The 13858-nt window shown below is 43.3% G+C and overlaps 1 long non-coding RNA gene across 5 annotated transcripts in view; it reads right to left on the reverse strand.

The window, feature by feature from the left end:
* LOC120639053 overlaps positions 1-13858 on the reverse strand; it is a 210315-nt gene that overhangs the window by 32931 nt on the left and 163526 nt on the right. For all 5 annotated transcript variants that reach the window (XR_005661224.1, XR_005661223.1, XR_005661221.1 and 2 more), the window contains exon 4: positions 2273-2390. This is a non-coding gene — a long non-coding RNA (uncharacterized LOC120639053). The remainder of the gene's footprint in view (positions 1-2272; positions 2391-13858) is intronic.

The raw sequence follows: 13858 nt of genomic DNA on the forward strand, positions 1-13858 counted from the left end.
TATTAAACTGAATACTCAAATGACAAATGTTGATGAATCGGGACATTACTAACTGTAATTACAGGGCAACACTTGGTAAGTGTTGCTTGACTAATAACAATAATTGTGGTATGTACTAAGTGCTTACTATGTGCCACATACTGTTCTAAGCATTGGGTAAATACAAGGCGGATCCAGTCCCCATCCCTCACAGGGTTCACAATCTAAGGTGGGGGGAGACTGTTTTATTTAATGCCTATTGTATAGTTGAGAAAACTATGGCACAGATAATTCACTGGCATCTCGACAATTATAAAGCCGTTTTCTTAGGGACCAGCTGAATCATCATGTGCAGACGTAAGAGGGATACCGCTTGGGTTTGCAGCACCAGGGACTAAAAATGTGCCTATTTCAAAGATGGCAGAAGAGTTTTACGAAGGACCACTGCTGCACCAAGTCTCGGCGGCCATCGATGGCAATGGTCAATACCAGACACCCAGGGGCACGAGATGTTTCGTTCATTCATTCAATCATATTTATTGAGCGCTTATTGTGTGCACAGCACCATACTAAGCACTTGGGAGATTACAACCTTACAATAAGCAGACTCATTGCCTGTCCACAGCGACATGCGTTACCCTGGGCATGTAGCACAATAAAGTGGCATCATCTGGAATATTTTCCAGAAGTCTGACCAAACCTAGAGTGTTTCTCTGGCTGGGAGGCAGAATGTTTCTGGACCCTGCAAAGCCCTCAGGACACAGACCTGCTTCTGAGACCGTGAGACTCAGTGAGAAACTGGACTCTGAAGATAAAAATCCTGGACACAGAGGCATCTGCTACCATATCCATACCAACAAGGAACAGATCAGCTGAAAACTGGATAGTCTGGTATAAATCCGGGCAAATGGCCACCCTGGCCAAGCCAAAAAGAGAACAAGACAAAGTGGGGGCTGAGGGTGCCGGAGGAGGTTGTTATTGTTTGGTTTGAATCCTTAATTACTTTGAAAAAAAAAAAAAGCATTGGATTGGAGTTGAAGTTCGTTTGGTTCCAGGTGGCAGGAAAACAGTCTCTGGCGAATCCAAATTGGGCCAATGTCTGAGTGCCCTCCTGATGCCTGCATGGTTGATAATGAAGTGTGCCAATCACTACTGGGGACGGGGTGGGAGGTGGGGTGGTGGGGAGAGGCAGCTACAATATGCCCCCTCTCTAACAGCAGGTTCAAACCGGGAGGAAGAGGGATACCAATTCTCATCCCCAATGCATCTGTATCTTGCAAACTGGCTCCGGGCTCTTTGCAGAGCTCCAGAGCATGGATAAATGTCTGCTAACAGCATCCCAAAAATTCCTGTTTAAGAATGACAGAGAGAGAGGGAGAGAGAGGGAGAGAGAGAGAGAGAAAGAAATGTTTTCCATTCTATACCCCCACCCACTCAGTCTGTGATCAAGGGTCTTATTCAGTTCGGCCTGAAAGGTTGAGGTTTGGGGGATAATAGGAGTTTCATACAGTAAAAAGGAAGACAGATAGAATGAAAAGGAGGAACGAAGCCTGGCACAAGGAACTGAGCTTTCAGACTGTTGGAAAGACCAACTCTGGAGAAAGGAGACCACACACACACCAAAAAAAAAGTATGTATACACATATATACATATACACACACACACACACACACACACACACACACAGAGATAGTGTCACAGAAATAAAGCTAGCTGGATAATTATTTTTGAGACCTATAAAGTGAGGATAGTATCATGAGAAAAGTAAATATAGAATTATTATAGACAGCGGACAAAAAACAAATTCAATGTTGGTACACCCAAAAAGAAAACAGCCCAGTCCCTTCCTGGACCAGAATGACAGGTAATTTTTCTTTCCTTGTTAGTTCCTCGCAAGAAAGGCAGCAAGGTTAATCTGACTGAAGAAAGCAAGAACGGCCAGAATCTGTCAGGCTGCTTCTTCCGGTGTCCTGAGGGCTGAGAAATATGCACTTCTGTTTTTTCCACTTTCCCTGAAAAGACATGGACTAGAACTTTTGAATTCTATCCTCTACTGTGGGACCAGAGGTGGGAGGAGAGACCCCTGTCATATAGGGAGACTCTGCCCCATACTTGGGATATCATTTCTTTTCTCCCTCAACTAGGCTGACAGCAGAATTCAGATTACTTTCTTAATTTATAGACTCTACTTATAGATATACAATTAAAAAAAAAATCCCTGGTAAAGACAAACCACCAGACACATGTATTTAGTCATCAAGGAAGAGAACATTTTTCAAAAGAACAACTTACCAGTGACCCAAAGTGGCTCTGAAATATAGAAGTGCTATTGGGGCCGTATAGTGTGAAAGGAACCATCAAAATCCTTGTCTTGGCCGGCTGTGGAAGCTGTGATTGATTTCAGAAAAGCCTATAGAGAAAAAGGGTTAAAAGGAGACTATATAAGAAGTAAAAGAAATAAATTGAACACACATGTGCAATCATTATTCATAGGAACGTTCCCTGTATTACTTCATAACACAGCTGTATACACACAAAAAAACAGTCCAGTTTGGTTTCTTCCTATTTGAGTCTTATTAATTTCTGTTTAATGGAACACAAATGTTTGTGTTCTTCATTTTGACAAATGCAGCCGAGTTTTGTATTTGCTAAGCATTAGCTAGCATGGCTGTGACCGTCTAATACAAATGTTTCCAGGCCTTTCAGAGCTCCTGACAGGGCATCTTTTGAGCATGACAGTTGCCATGGTCACCAGAGGGCCTATTTGCAAGGAAAATTGAGAGCGATGCTCATTACGTCAAAAACCACGTTGGCGGAAAAAAGGAGAATGTTTGCTTCTTGTGCTGACACTTAGCTGTTTGTTGTACTCACCGCCCACACGCTTCTGCCCAACAATATCTCATTCAGCTGCAGAAGTCAAAGTTTGCATCTCCTATCATTCCAGCTGGACTGGTCAGAGGCAGCGCGGACTGAACATCATCACTCGCAAAATAACAGCCCTGACAAAACTGGAAGGATTGACAACTTTGCAATAAAGTCATAGTTAAGGGTCCCTCAATATTATGCGACTGCATTCGAGTTATAACCTCCCCGTCGCCCCACTTGTGTTTTCAACCCTAAAGGGGTGGAGGGAGTTCTACTGGACGGTGGGGGTTGTGTTCTAAATGGGCTTCATGTTAGGCAAAAAACACCTTTTGGCAACTGCTGATTTAGTGGGGGATAGTGGATTAGGGGGAGATGATTGGATACCACCATGACGACTTTTTAATATGAATTCCTTTAATATGGTGGTGTTTTACACCTTAGCCACTTGTTCCCATCTGCCTGTATTACATACCATAAAGCTACAAAAAACACAAATGTACTATATAGAAGAGTCAGGCAGAGACAAAGTGGGAAGTGTAATAGCACGGCCTAGTAGATAGACCACATCCTGGGAGTCAGAGAACTTGGTCACACACTTGTCTGCAGTGTGATCCTGGTCAAGTCATTTAACTGTTCTGCCTCAGTTACCTCATCTGTAAAAGGGCAATAAAATACACAGTCTCCTACCCTCTTAAATTCTGAGCCCCACATGAGACAGGGACAGGGTCCAATCTGCTTCTATTGAATCAATCCCAGTACTTACCACAGTGCTTAACACTACAATTTCATTATTATAATCATCACATCTTAACCAATGCCTCCACAAACAACCATTTCTTCCTTAGAAGAACAGCACTCAGTGCTTAGAACAGTGCTTGGCACATAGCAGGTGCTTAACAAATACCATTATTAATATTACTTGCGCCAATTCGTTGATCATGTTACGTCAGAGAAGAGTCATGTTGTGGGAAGAACGGTCCCAAATTCTTTCATCAGTATATAACTTGGGTAATGAAAACAAATGTCTTAGCTGAACTTGGAGACAGCATTTAAGGAACACAGGACTGGGAATCTGAAGACCTGGGTTCTAATCCCAGCTCTGCCACTTGGTTAATTCACTGGCTTCTACATAATAAGCAGTGTGGCCTAGTGGCTGCAGCACAGATAAAGCCTGGGAATCAGAAGGATCAGCAGAGTCCTGGCTCTGCCACTTGTCTGCTGTGTAACCTTGGGCAAGCCACTTTACTTCTCTGTGCCTCAGTTACCTCATCTGTAAAACGAGGATTAATATTGTGAGCCCCATGTGGGACATGGACCGTGTCCAACCTGATTATTTTGTATTTACTCCAGTGCTTAGAACAGTGCCTGGCACATAGTAAGTGCTTAACAAATACCATAAAAAAAAGACAAGCACTGCAATTATCATTGTTACTAAGTAGAGGTATGTATGATTTCTATGAATATGTCATATAGATGTTAGACTGTAGCTCTAGACTAGATTTTAGACTATAAACTCGTTATGGGTAGGGAATATTGTACTATATAAATTGTATTATACTCTCCCAATCATTTAGTCCAGTGATCTACACATAGTAAGTGCTCAACAAATACTACTAATTGATGTACACAAAAGTTCATCGCCTCCCCCAGATAAACAGATGTAGAATAAAAAGAGGCATCGTAACTCCAAGACAAAATGAGTTAATTTTTCAGTAGCTGGGATTTCAAGGAAGAGGTCCTTAATTCCCTCAAAATCCCGAAGGGTGATCAGTCTACAGTTGGCACTCCCACGCGCGTGCACGCATGCGCACGCACACACACACACACTCACTAACTGGCCCAAGGGTAACACTAGAGAACGCTTAAGTGGGAACAAGTAGTGCTTGGTTTGATGCAGCGTAATGACATTTTGTCATGCCTCAATTTCACCATCTGTAAACTGGGACTAATAGTTCTATGGGAAAGAGGCTTTGAGATCCTCGAGGGAAGGGACCTCTGAATGTGAAAAGTATTATTAAAGTGTTACAAGCACTTTGTGTTTTCCCTTGTGCTTTAATAATCGTTTTTATTAGTTGAGCAATGGAGGTTACAGCCTCAAACTCAAGGAAAAGCTAGACAAACTGGAATAAGAGAAACTGATGGTAACGCATGGGATCTTTTTAAGATACTTTCACCTTTATCACTGGTGCTGGGGGAAGATGTTACACAGGTGGCTGCCATATGACTGTCCCAGGACCCTTACTCATTTCCCCTTCCTTGTCAGCTCCTCAAGTAGAGCCTCCTTAGAGGAACTCTCCTCAGCCATCACCTGTTCCAGAGACAATCTTTCCCCTGCCCCGACTGTGAGCAGCAGACGGATGAGGCTACTGTCACCACTGGCTCTCTAAATTTTTCCCTGGTGATGGACCAATCTTCACTGCCCCCTCAGAGCTATTAAGACCCCATAATGAAAAGAATAAGTGGGTGCTAATAAAAATAATATCATCTCATAACACCCTGAATTTGGAGAGCACCTATTTTTCCAAAGTGCTTTCCTATTATGTATCTTATTCTGGTCTTTAAAGCATCGCCGTGAGGTAGAGTGGGGTGGGTAGCATTTTCCCCACTTGACTGAGGCGGAAGTTGAGGCACTCAGGGAGGGCAAGTGACTTTTCCAAGGTCACACTGCAGGCTGGGTGACTAGAACCCAGATCTCCTGACACCCAAACTGATGCTCTTTCCATTAGATGACTGCTGCCTCTAGGCTCTTTGGAGAGCAGTTTCCTTCTTTCTTTTAAGTTTAATCTCTCTTACGCAATGGAAAGAACTTGAATCTGCCTTGGGCCTTCACACATTACTTGAGGTCACTACATAGGAGAGATTTCAGACTTCTTCCTTGGGGAAGAGCAACTTTACCAATCTCTAAATCCCAACTTTGCTTCTCTTATTTCTATTCTAATGGTGGAGTGATTCTTCAGTCAGTTCCCACTGAAGAACAGGACTGTAAACCACATTAAATAAGAACTTTAAGTCTTGAACACTGAGCTCAGATTCTTGTGCCAGGTTCTAAATGTTGTTCCTTATTCCAAGAACTGTGCATTCCTCATGTATGTGAAAGGTGTTGCCTGATCTTTAGCGGATCCAGGTTGATTATTTAGCCATTTCAAGGTCTCTTGCTACAAAAAAAGCTGAAGGCATCGAATTGAAAGAAAATAACTCACACTGGAGAATAACAGATTTTCCACTGTGCGTTTTTTAAGCTTAGATAACTTGCATAGACTAATTCATTTCACTTTACACCACATTTCTTGTTCCAGAGAGCACCACAAAAATATCCACTGAACACTTATTTCTTGAGGTTCATAGTTCTCCTGATAATCATTTTTTGATAAATGGGGATCAAAAAATATTAACCTCATTTGCAGATGAGATAGCTGTGGCTGAAAAGGGGAGAAAAATGTTACACAAAGAGTAACAGTATCAAAAAGGGGTCCTAGGAATCATATCTACCAACTCTATTGTACTCTCCCAACACTTAATGCAGTTCTCCGCACACAGTAAATGTTCAGTAAAGAGCATCAATTGAATGAGCTGAGCCTCCTTTAAATGGCTGCACTGTATTATTACTGCCATGGAAATATACCCAGTTGTGTATTTAAAATTTAAATCTGTGATTGCTCTGCAAATTCAACATATAAAAAGAAAGAAAGGATATCCCTGTAAAAACCCACAATGCCTAGAGAGCGTTTTTCACAAACCCCCTGCTTTGAGATGAGCAGGAGGCTGGAAATCAGAAAGCTTCCAAAAGCCTGAGGAAAATGATGTGGCGAAAGCAGTGTTTTGGCTAGGAAATGGCCTCCGTTTGCCTCAGTAAGACTCTGTAGACAGCGAATACCACAGGGAAACAATGACTGCCCCAGCCAGAAGTAGGAAGGTCCAGGACAAGAGTGTAAATGACACCTTGTCTTTAGATGAATTAATCAATGACATTTATTATTATATGATGGTATTTCCAACCATCGGTCTAAGCTCTGGGTCAGACTCAAGATCATCACGTCAGACATGGTGACTGTCCCATATAAGGCTCCTCAAATCCGAGAGGATGAATAGGTATTTTATTCCCATATTAAAGATGAGGAAACAGGCACAGAGAAGTTCAGTGAATTTCCCAAAGTCACAAAACAGGCACATGATGGAGCTGGGGTCCTCTGGCTCCCATTTTCATGTTCTTTCCACTAGGTCACACACTCTCTTCAGCACTTGCTAAGTACAAAACACTGTACTACGTGCTTGGGAAAGTACATTTGAAGCAGGCACACGTTCACTGCCCTCAAGGGCTTACACTCCAGCAGAGGAGAAAGACCGATTTTTAGGAAACAAATGTTTACAAAAAAGTTAAAAATAATTTACAAGTTGTGGAAGTATGGGGAATAAAAACAGAAGTAGTATGAATGTCAGGATAAAATAGCTGAACGAATACTTGAATGTACACTGAAACAACTTAAAACAAGAAATGCATATTATAAATATCAACTACAATACAGCACAATTATGAAATGAAAAGAACAGCAGGACTGGGAGTCAAGAGATCTGGGTTCTAATCCTGGCTCTGACTCTTGTTACTAGAGACTAGTGGACCAGAAGAAACCTGGGTGTGCTACAACGGCAAGTTCAGAATCAGAAACAAAATAGGTCTGCCTGGTGCCTGCCCACATTAGCTATCTCAAATTTCTTTGGCTAAGCTGTTGGGACTGAAGCAGGGCTTACTGTCTGGGGACAGAAGGGTTTTGGTGTGGATGGAAGGAAGGGCTGCCATCATACACAGGAGAGCTTGCTTGATCATCGCTGCAGGAAGGAATGTGCCTGGCCTAACACATTCAGATCAGTGCACCACATACGTTGGTGTTTGATCAACTGGGTAGACAGAGAAGTATTTCCCTCCAGCCTGGGACTAACCATGGGTGTGGCAGATGAAAAAAAAAGCAAGAAAGACACTCAGCTTATCAGAGCCTTCAATCAACCATATTTATTTAGTGCTTACTGTTCGCAGAGCACTGTACTAAGTACTTTTGCTCAGAGAGCCCCAAGATGAGGCATATCAGAGGCTTACCCGGAGCAAGAGGGGGCTCTGAAGAGGAGAGAAAAGACAGAGATCCAGCCAGCATGGGAGCAGCAAGGCCCAGTGGTTCTACTTTGAGTTCCAGCTCCCATCATTTGCCTGCTGTGGGACTTAGGCCCAGTCACTTTACCTCTCTGGGCTTCAGTTTCCTCCCCTGTAAAATGGGGATAAGATAGATTGTGAGCCCTGGGTGGGACAGAGGCTCGTCTGATCTGATCACCTTGCATCTCTCCTGAAGCAGAGCACAAAGTACCTACTTAACAAATTCCATTATTATGGACAGGATGAGAGGCAAGAGATGCCGGGCTCAGTGGGACCCAAGCTTTGCCACGGTCAGAGGGAGAGAAGAACCTGGTCCACGCAGGGATGAAACGGGTCTGCCACCATCTGACGGGGAGATGATTCAGGGCACGCAGTGGGGAAACAGAGCAGGAGAGAGAAAGGGGAAGAAGATGGAGGGAGGGGCAGGGGTGGGGGAGAAAAATGATAGAGAGCAGGGAAACAGTCCTCTCCTCCTGCACCCCAGCAGTGCAAGGCGTTAACGCTGTTTGTTCCCTAAGCAAAAATCTCCCAAGGATAGACATTCGAGGGATCTGCTGGAGGCACTGAAATGAATAAGGGGATGGGCGGTGCTGCGTGCCCTAATTAAAAGACTCATGATCTCATGGCTTCAGTTCAGAAGGTGCACGGTCCTTCTGGATGCCTGTCACATAAACAAAGACGGATTATAAATGATAATGCACTTGGCCAAGGCCCAGACTGTTAGTGTAAAGACCAGATTAATCTGAGAAATATAATAATAATATGCTCAGAGGAGTTCCTCGCAAGACCACTGAGCGAATTAAGCCTGCCCCAGGGCTAGCCTGATTTGAGCTTCGGCCAGCAAGGTTTTTATGCGGAGTACTTACCACAGCAACCATGGCAACCACCACAATACAACAGTATCCACACTGCCTCCGAGATACAGAAGACCTTCTCAGAGACACACTAACGAATTTAGGATGTGAACTCTTGTACTTCTGGAGGTGGGGGTGGGGAGGTGGGAATTTGCTATGCAAAAAACACACGACTTTCTCCTCTTTTATTACTGTTATAATGAGAGGAGGGGGTTTTTTTGTTGTTGTTTTATACAGAACGCTTCTCCCTCTGGCCTCCTCTCTCCTTAGCCTCGCCTAGAGATTACTGCAAACAGCAAGACTTGGGCAATTTTCAAGGTGAATGTTGCGACAGGAGAAGTGGCAACATGAGCCAGGCCTTTGTTTGTGATCATGTGATGTACTGTCGGGGCCACCCCTCCTGCGGCCTCCCTGGGAGAGGAACCCTGTAAGATTCCTGCTGAGGGCCTGCAATCTGCTCGACTCTGGGTGAAAACAGAAGAGCCTTCTCTTGGGAACCAGCTCCCGCTTTTAGGCACAATGCAAATCCCTTGTGAAGTCATTGGGCAGCTCTCTCCCTTCATTATCTGCTTGCTTAAACTCTGGTTCCACAAGCAGCATTCCTGAGCTGGCTGCAAGGCTTTGAAAGGACTCAAACCCAGCAGGTGTACAATTCTGGGTGACGCGTGATGAGAGAAAGTAGTGTTTGTTATCACTTAGCCATCCCTCCTCTGGAGAGGCTGGAATCATCCTACTTTAGATACAATGGGGTGATTTCTGCAGTTTCAAAAGTCAACACGCAGCTTCTGTACTCAATCAGTCATATTTATTGAGCACTTACTGGGCTGCTCCATGCTTGGGAGAGTGCAGTATAAGAGAGTTGGTAGACATGTTCCCTGCCCACAAAGAATTTACACCGGAACGCTAGATGATGTGACAAAAACCCATTTTACAGGTCACCGAGTCCAAGAAACCAAATCTCTTTCCTGTTTAGAAATGGTGATGACCTAACAAAATGATCTTTTTTCAAGTCTTTTCCTCCTTTCCTTCACACCCCAGACTTAACACAGCAAGAGAGAGAGAGCAGTTTTTTGCTAGTCAGCAAGGCTGAGGCATTTCTATAGTAGAATCCACATATATAAATTTATAATCCAACAGTGGTAAAGTTACATTCAAATACTTTCCATTTGGGACTTTTCACTAATTCAGATTGGATTATGTCTTCTTTTGAGCCCAAGGTTAAAATCTCACCACCTGGAGCTTCATCATCAAATCCAAGGGGCATCTATATTAGAGTCCAAATTAATGAGGTTTGCTACAGTGTGATTTACATTTTTAGCATTGTGCTTGTCTCCCCTCTAGATTGTAAATTCCTGGTGGGCAGGGAGCATGCCAATTTTGTTGTACTTTCCCAAGTGCTTATTACAGTGCTCTGCACACAGTAAGCACTCAAATACTACTGACAGATAAAATTTCTGGAATTGTTCTGTTCCATGTACTTGGATCGACTGTTAGCCTCATGTAGGACAGGGGACGGTGTCTGACCTGCTTATCCTGTAGCTACCCAGCGTTCAGTGTCGTGCTTAGCACAGAGTAAGTGCTTAAATACCATTTCCATATGTGCATATATGAAGTCTAGCAGAGCAGAGCAAACACATATATGGTTGTTTTTCCACTTTCTAGCTGGTGATGAGACTATTTTGATTAATTAGTCATGCTGAGTTGACAGCAACTTTGCAGGTATGAAGAGACTAAAATCACTGTGGACAGATGCACTGTTCACCTACGAATGGTTCTGGTGCACTTCTCCAGTGATAAGGCTACGACAGCTGGTGACTGGCCAAGAAAAGGACTGTGAACTTCTCAGCTGGAGAGCTGACCCTGGTGAAGCAATAACCTTGTCTTATGCTTGAAAGGCTGGATCAAGCTGGGATAGTCAGTGCTGCCTAAAAAATCATTAATAATAGTTATGGTGCCTGTTAAGTGTTTACAAAGTGCCAGGCACTTTGTGTCCTAAACTCTGCATAGATACAAGCTAAGCGAGTTGGACACACCCCATGATCCACATGGGACTCACAGTCTCAATCTCCATTTTAAAGATGAGGGAAGTGAGGCCCAAAGAAGTTAGGTAACTTGTCCAAGATCATACAGCGGACAAGTGGCAGAGGCGGGATTAGAACCCAGGTCCTCTGACTCCCAGGCCCGTGCTCTTTACGCTAGGCCACGCTGCTTCCTCCACATGCATTCTCGTACATATGCGCAATTCGCTGTCTCCCCCTCCAGACCGTCAGCTCCTTGTGGGCTCCCTGTGGGTGGGGAATGCACCTACTAACTCTGTTGCATTGTCCTCTCTTAATAGTTTATAAAATGGGGATTCATTATTAGCCCTATGTGGGATAAGGACTGTGCCTGATCTGATTTTCTTGAGTCTACCCAAGGGCTTTGCACTAATAAATTATTGATAATAATAATAATAGTCTTCATTAATAATAATTCAAATACATAAAGGTTAGTGAAGCAGAATGGCTTAGTGGGTACAGCATGGGCCTGGGAGTCAGGTGGTCATGGGTTCTAATCCCGGATCTGCCAAATGTTTACTGTGTGACCTTGGGCAAGTCACTTCACTTCTCTGGGCCTCAGTTCACTCATCTGTATAATGGGGATTAAGAGTGTGAGCCCTCTGTGAGACAGGGACTGTTTCCAACCTGATTAATTTGTATCTCCCCCAGTGCTTAGAATAGTGCTTGGCACATAGTAATCACTTAACAAGTGCCATAATTATTATTATTACCCCTGACAATGCTGTGAGGCAGTACAATAAATTGTGGCAAGATGAATTTAGGGTAAGCATAATGAAGAATTTACACATAGTGTTATAAGACACTCTGCTCCAGATTAAGAATGCTTTCCCTTGGAAAGTGTGAAGAAAAGGATAGAACTTTTTGACAGATTTATGGCCACTCTGCATAGAGGCAAACACCTGAGGAACCTCCCAGCTCCTTAATTCTAAAGCTTATTTATTAAGTTACCCGAACTTCCATTCTTAATTATAATACCAAGGTTGGCCTCATGAAGAAAGAAAAAAAAATAAAAAAAAGATATTACAGTTCCTAAAATTGTTCTCTACCACAATAAGTGAGAAATAGAATTTAATTTTCTGGTCTGCTTGTTCTAGCTTGCTTCTCTAGGCTTGTCATCAATTCCACTGGAACCCAGGGAATGGAGAAAGATATTTGAATTCAAATGACTCTATTTGATTCATTCCATTCTCCTTATAAAATTGTCTGCTGTAAAATTATGTCTAATGTGAAACAGTTCTGACTTGTAAGCTCCACAGTGCATTAATGCCTATTAAAATTGACCACAGTAGCATTCACCCAGTTGTTATAACATGTGAAAACCCACAAATATTACAACAATATGGGGAACGTGAACCAAGACCCACAAAATTATTCAAATTCAAAAGAACTTCAAGGTGTCTGTCCTGGCTCCGAATAAAATACCAGCTGAAAAAAATACTATTCGTGGAGTTTGCAGAATGCCTGGATCTATCCCAGAAGTCTTTAATAACTGTGGTATATGTTAAGCTCTTACTATGTGTAAAGTACTGGGGTAGATACAAGACAATCACACCAGACACAGTCCCCATCCCACTTGGGGCTCAGTCTTCTCTGGCCATTTATTACCCCTGCTAAATCTGTTCTGTAAGAGAGAACTTTTCTAATATCTGAAATTAGTAGGGATTGCACTGAAATTCTCTGGGTGAAGCCCCATTTTGTTGCTGCGCAAGCTACTAGCCTCATAAATTGATTCCTCAATCATCTGAGACCGTCCCTGATTTTGGCAAATTCAGTTTTAGACACGCAGTGGGATTGTCTCTGTTGCTGAATTGTACTTTCCAAGCACTTAGTACAGTGCTCTGCACACAGTAAGCACTCAATAAATACGATTGAATGAATGAATGAAAATGGCAGAGCCAGGATTAAAGCCAGGTCCTCCGATCTAAAACCAGAGTCCAGTTGGGGACTGCCTGCTTCCCCGGGGAGTGAAACGCTTCATCAGTCAGTCTACGCAACTCAGGCAAAGGGGCCTTTGATGATGTACAGTGTCCATATACTTGAAATCTCCAGAATCGATTAATCATATTTACTGAGTGGTTACTATATGCAGAGTACTGAACTAAGTACTTGGGAGCGTATGAAACAACGGAATTAGCAATGACGTTCCCTGCCCAAAATAAGCTTACGGTCTAGAGGGGGACACAGACATTAATACGAATAAGTAATTTATAACATATAATATAAAGGAATCCGTTGAAGTGAGACGCCACTTCAGTGAAACAGTTTACCTGCTTATGGACGTTTCCCTCCACCCCCCGCCCCACTGCTGGTTCTGAAGAACTACAATAGGCACATGAGACTGAACTGAACTGACAGATGCAAATACTAAGAAATTAGTGGTCGAGCTCTACACCCAACTAGGCCCAGATTATTGGGGTGGAGCCCCGAGGCCCCATGGGTCTGAGGAATCGGCACAAACTGACCAAGCACAGTGCCAGTGGATGCTCAATAAATAAAATTATGACTGTGTAAGAGTTACTCTGACACACCCTATTTCACTAGCCAGGTCGGCACTGCCCCACCGCTCCCCAATCCAGACATTCTAGGGTCGGTTTTCTCTCTGACAGCTCAGTCTCCATGCAGCATTGATGCTCCTGTGCCCATGAATCCACATACTCCAGAAAGAAATCCCACTCTGCACTGCTTTTAGAAGTGATTGTTTTAGGGGCAAACAGAGAAGATGCTTTCTATCTAGGGTCAGCCACACATCCCAAAGCCATCCTTGCCGGAAGAGGGTGAGAGAGTCAACCAACGTCTGGGCTTCTCCTTAGTCCCAGTGCCTGTTATCTACGTGTTTAGGTGGAATTAGGAGTCATGGAAATACAAGGCCTGAGTTTCTTTCTTTGACCAGATGGAAATGGTTATGTTAAAATGCTGATGAAGGCAGAATCTTGGACATATTGTTTTCACAATTAGGACA

This window comes from Ornithorhynchus anatinus, chromosome 20 (assembly GCF_004115215.2).
Source record: "Ornithorhynchus anatinus isolate Pmale09 chromosome 20, mOrnAna1.pri.v4, whole genome shotgun sequence".
Classification (NCBI taxonomy): domain Eukaryota; kingdom Metazoa; phylum Chordata; class Mammalia; order Monotremata; family Ornithorhynchidae; genus Ornithorhynchus; species Ornithorhynchus anatinus.